We start from the raw sequence: 6,000 nt of genomic DNA on the forward strand, positions 1-6,000 counted from the left end.
AACATTTAACTGATTGAATTTTTATACAAACATAGTTGTCAAAAAATAATGGAAAATTTTGTTCGTTTCCTACTTAGGGGTTTCGCCTCTATTAAGAATAATCACTTTTTAATTCATAATGTATATGAAATATCGAATGCACATGCATTGAAAAAAAAAAGAAAAAAAAAATAGAAAACAAAAAGAAAAAAAGAAAAAGAGCACATGCCTATAAAGAACAATTTTTAAATATTTTATTCGAAAAATTGAAAGACTCACTTCCTTGTTATATAAATTAAATAGTCGATTACTAGATAAAATTATTTTTATAGATTTAAATTAAACTTATGATTGTAAACACTTTGTAAAGTATCTAGACGCACGCTAACAGTATTTTTATGTAATTTATCCATTGAAGTGTTTAAATACATGCGAATATTGTCCTTGTTCCAATAATCAGTTCAGCAAACAAAACTGGTTCATGAAATAAAAGGTTCGTTTATATCCTATAATTTTTCAAGAAAATTCTAGTTGCTTTTGATACTTAGAAATGTAAAAAAATTGTATCTTATACTTATTTTTAAAATTTTATATCTTAGTTTAATGAAATTAGTATTTCATAACTATTTTTATTATATAACGACAAAGATGTTTGTAACTATAAGCCATAAAGATCATAAAAATTATAAAGATTTAAAAGGCAATTCATGAAAATATTCATTACGTTATTTTCATATTTTGCATTTTATTTGCATTTGCATCTTATATGTATTTATATTTAATTAACGTTAATGTATAAAAATAACAAACATTGATAACGTTGCAAAGTAATCAATTTTTACAGCAAACGAACAATGCATAATGAATAAATAACTTTATAATTTATGAATAGTATAAATGAACATTTCAATTTCGTAAATAGATCACATACATAGAACGAAATCGATTAAGTTTTTGAGAAGCAAATAAAAATGAGTAGTTCATATAGGAACTAAGATATCGGAAACCAAAAAACAATTTTGCATACTTTTCCTGAATATATATGCAACAAAAGCATAGGAAATATTAACAAACGTTTCTATTAATAATATAAAACAAAAACAAAAAATAAAAAAAATGAAACTGATAGACCTGAGTGTCAAACATTTAGAAATCATGAATATTAATGCAAACTTGCATATTTGGAATTAAAATAAAAAAAATTATATTACTAATTTGATACATATTGTTTCTTTTTTTTTTCTTTTTTTTTTTGTTTTTTTTTTCATCACATAATGCATAATTGGAATTTCAATAGCTCAACAATATTTAAAATTAATACTGCGTGAATATTTTTGAAAATATAAAAAAATCAAGCATACAATATGCAATATGCAAAATTAAAACGTACTTTTAGATAAAAATTACACTTTCTCAGATAATGAATAATTAGAGCTTCAGTTATATAAATTTTTTAATTTTCTTCGCATTCAAGTGCAAAGTAGTTTCATTTGTGATAAATTAAAAACTAAATTAAGATGAAATTAGGAAATTTAATATATTTCTTTTACAATCACAGAAAAAGTTGATTAAGATTAATTATTTTTTTAATCGTTGGAGATACGATTCTTATCAATTATTAACAGAACTTTTTACTTCTCTAACGATATAGATGTTGAAGTTATAACTTCATGAACAAAATTAAATATATATTTTACTTATTATGAAAGTTTCAAACAAAAGAACATTTATATTTATTAAAAATTGTAATTTCAATGTGTGTTAATATTACATGGCAGTCTAGCCAACGGCATATGGACATTAATAATTACAACACACACGATCTATTCGTGTTGAATGATATATTTTGAATGACTATATAGTATGATTGACTTTTCCCACGTGTATACAGTTAGGTATGTGTTAATATTTGCATTATTTTAACATTTACAAGGTATGAGTTGGATATTAAAAAAATAAAATAAAAAAAACATTTACATTAAACGTTAAATATGCATGCGAATTTTAAAACTTCGTTCTACATATTCGATCACAGGGGAGTAAAGTGATTTTACCTGAGAGTTTTTTTTATTACTAAAAGAATTCTTTTTCGAATCATGTACAATAGTTAAAAGATTTTTTTTTTTATTTGCGTCATTCGTTTTCACTAAATGATGTAAATGATGAAAATACAGAAGCTTCAAATTAGTCTGAGCCTCGTTGCCGACGGTGAAGGTCGCATTTTAGGATTTTACCAAATCTAAACTAAAATTAAAGCTTTGTTACTTTATTTAAATATTTAATTAAATAAATCTTAATTTATATTATTTTATCTGATTAAATTATTAATATTTCAATAAGTAAATACGTTATCCTCCTCCTGGTTTTTTTTTCCGTACATCAAACAATAATGCTTGTAATATTATTTGTATGGTCAATAGTTTTTCAAATTTGACCACACGACATTCCGTCATCCAGTCGAGTCAAATACTTTTAAAGACTTTAATCCCATATGTCATATATACCAAGTTTTTGCCATAATTTCGCACACGTTTCTTATAATATCTGTTAAGAATCGTGTAGATTAAAATACGCCTAAATAATAATTGACCCTTTAACCAGTATTTCACTGGCTTCGCATGCTATTGTCAGCCGTTGGCTTTCTGCTGGCGTCCTCTTAAAACAAATATTTTTGATGTCATCATCGAACTGTATAACAATGCGGTCCACTGGCTAATTGTGAACCTGAACCTGGACACTTATCACGAGGCAAGGATTTTTAACGTAGTGGTTTGATTATATTCGTAAGTTGCGGATCAATTGCCTTATGAATACATCGGACCACCTCTCGTTATTATTTTATCGATGGTAACAGAGCCGAAAGATTTAAGGACAAGAGTGGGAGTGATATTTTTATTAATTATTTAATCGAATTGGCCGCATTTACCTTCGGATTAATTGAAATTTCGGTACGGAGTCCTGTAAAAATACAAGCGATTGCTGTTGGTCGATAAGTGTTAGTCGACCTGACAGACCCTCCAACCTTTCTAATATTATACCTGTGGATGAGATTCCTTATATTAGGAGTTTCTAAATACACTTTAGAGACGAAGGCTTGAGAATTTCCCGAAGCCTAAAATTGTTCCTTGCCATCATTTCATTATTAAGATTACATTGACAGCAGGTAAAACGACATTGAAAGGTCGAAGGCAACTATTATTTACACTCTACTGCTATCCTTCAAAATAATATAGAAACATAAGCTGCTCAAAACTTAATCTTAAAGTCGATTAGGCGAGGTAAAAATGCTTACTTATTTTTGTTAATTTCTTGCTAGCTAATAATTGCTTAAATGAGATAATTTTTACCATGTTGTCACAACGGACAAACCGTTTCATAATGAATTTATAGTATTTCCTTAAATTATTTATCATTGTATTAGTCAAAACAATTAGATCTCAAATAAAATGGACCTTTTTCTTTGTTATTTTATTTAACTCGAATCAAGTTCACTACTTGACATAAAAATGAAAAAAAATTTCCAACTCGGTTTGTTTCTTTTTTCCTTTTCTTATTGTTAACCAGTCCGCAATTACGAATTTCGATTATACAATGGCCAGCACCACTAACCCACCCTTTCGTTAAAACAGTGTTTTGATAAAAATATGAAATTTCGCTGATTAATGTCGCTTGGAAATTAGTGTATTATATCAAGGTAAATCAACTGTTAACTCGAACAACAAATTCGTAAGTATTAAATTTGTTATACTAAATATATATATATATATATATATATATATATATATATATATATACAATACATATTGCTTTGACATTTTTATAAAAAATACATGCCTTAATTATATTGACTTAAACATTTCATAAAGTAAAATGTATTTTCGAGATTCGCGTACTAGAAAAAAAAATCCTAACAATAGATATTATTTGAATTTCTTAGTTTCATTATAAATAATCGATTATCTTAATAAAGAATAATTTAATTAAATTATCCGAAAGACACAAGGTAAGAGTCTACCGTCATGTATCTCTCGAGCATAAATAATTTGTAAAAAAAATTATTCTACAAAATGTTGGTCAGAAGAACGTGCAATTCTTTAAAAATTTCGTCCAACAATATTTCATATTTCCTATGCAAATACAGAAAAGTGCTGTACAGTAGTCACAAAAGAATATAATATCGCTCATATTCCCATTGTGCGAACTTGAATTCTATGTAAATGTCTCAACCAAATAACGTCGAAAAGAAGGAATACTGGTTTGTATTTTTATAAAATAACGTTGCTGCAACCGCCGCCGCCGCCGCCTATCCTTACGTTTAACATGTGAAAAGCGACGTGCCATAAAAGGAAGTTTTGCTCTGCAACTTGTGCATATAGAACTATATATACATACTATATATATATTATATACACGCGCATGCACGCGCGCGCAAATGCATTAACGCAAAATGCAACGTGCAACACGTGTGTATGTAAGCGAGCGGCCGCGCACACATGGTACACGGGTATGTTTCTTTAAAGTCAACGTACGAATATTCGGTTAATTAAAAGTTGAGATGGTCAAGAGTCGCACTTTTAAAAGAAGAAAAAAAGATGCTTATACGTAATGCGGCATTACGTAAATAAAAAACGTCGGTGAAGCGTTAGTCGTCGTCGTCGTCGTCGTCGTCGTTCGTCGTTCGTCGTTCGTCGTTCGTCGTTCGTCGTTCGACGTTCGACGTTCCACGTTCGACGTTCGACGTTCGACGTTCGACGCTCGACGCTCGACGCTGACAATTGACGCGAGTAATCGGGATAAGAGAAAGAGCGAATCTACTTACCACAAAGAATATGTACCATGAGGGACCGTGAGCTTTTGCTGTCCATGAGCTGAGAGACGGCAAACATATTTCTCAGGGCTGAAATTGGTTGGCGCGCGCTCGTAGCCTTGGGCCCGGATTCTTTTCCTCCTTTGTCGCGACGACACTTCCAGCCGCTTATTCTCATCGAGACTCGTGTTCTACGTTCTATCGCCTTTAATTCTTCCTTCTTGGCGCCTCTCGGTGGCGTGGCGATATTCTTTTCTCCTTCGGTGGCAATTAACGCCAATCGCTCGACGTACTTTGCCTCGAGCGAGACATTCGCATCACGTGCCACCGTCTCTCCTCTTATTTGCCTCTTCTCTTCTTCTTTAACGTTGGCGCTCGTTCTCTCTTCGTCTTTCGTCACTCGTCTCGTCTCTCTCTCTCTCTCTCTCTCTCTCTTTTTCTCTTTTACAATCTCTCTCTCTCTCTCTCTCTCTCTCTCTCTCTAAAACAGACAATTCATAACAGGGCGCCCGATTCCTTATTTATCGCCGTTGCTCGGCAATTTTAAAAAGTACTTTTGCGAGTATACATTTTCGCTGCTTATCACGTTCGAGAGAGAAAGCGGCTGATCACATGCGGGTGTAATAAGAGAGGCGCTCGATCGGCTGACTAGCCTCGCTCTTCCCCAAGATTGCCCGACGGATAACCTCGTAAGCTCCCCGGCACAGGCACCTTCCCAGCTCCGCTTTCTCAATTTTCCAGCTCGTGCGTCTTTTAGGTTAAGAAGCGTGCGATCTTATCGACCCCGCGACTCGATTTACTCTACTCCCAGCAATTTCCCTCCTCGATTCTGCACTCTCGACCTCTCCGCCAAATGCAACCGCCCTCGACTCCGTTTTCTCGACGCCGCTCGCACTCTCGTTATAACCGCGCGCACACAGTCCTCTGCCTCGCCTTTCTAGGTTATGCTTGCATCCCTCTCGTCCAGCGCTAGGAACAATATTTCAGCAGAAAAGATGAGCGACGGCTCGCGGGCATACACGTACACCTGCGCCAGTGTGCACACGCGGATAGGCGGGCGGGCGGGCAGACAGACAGACAGACAGACAGACAGACAGACCGACGGATAGACGGACGGACGGATTGATAACAATACGGTGATACGGGAGAAAGAGGGAGAAAGAGAGAAATTGAGAGAGAGAGAGAGAGAGAGAGAGAGAGAAAGAGAGAGAGAG

The 6,000-nt window shown here is 33.3% G+C and overlaps 1 protein-coding gene across 1 annotated transcript in view; it reads right to left on the reverse strand.

Moving 5' to 3' along the window:
* The window catches only part of Trpm (transient receptor potential cation channel, subfamily M), a 58,265-nt gene extending 53,082 nt beyond the window's left edge, over positions 1-5,183 (reverse strand). The window contains exon 1 of the mRNA XM_011495732.1: positions 4,799-5,183. The gene's annotated coding sequence lies outside the window, so the exon portion shown is untranslated. The remainder of the gene's footprint in view (positions 1-4,798) is intronic.
* Positions 5,184-6,000: the final 817 nt, after the last annotated feature.

The sequence above is a fragment of the Ceratosolen solmsi genome, unplaced genomic scaffold (genome assembly GCF_000503995.2).
Source record: "Ceratosolen solmsi marchali unplaced genomic scaffold, CerSol_1.0 scaffold11, whole genome shotgun sequence".
NCBI lineage: Eukaryota > Metazoa > Arthropoda > Insecta > Hymenoptera > Agaonidae > Ceratosolen > Ceratosolen solmsi.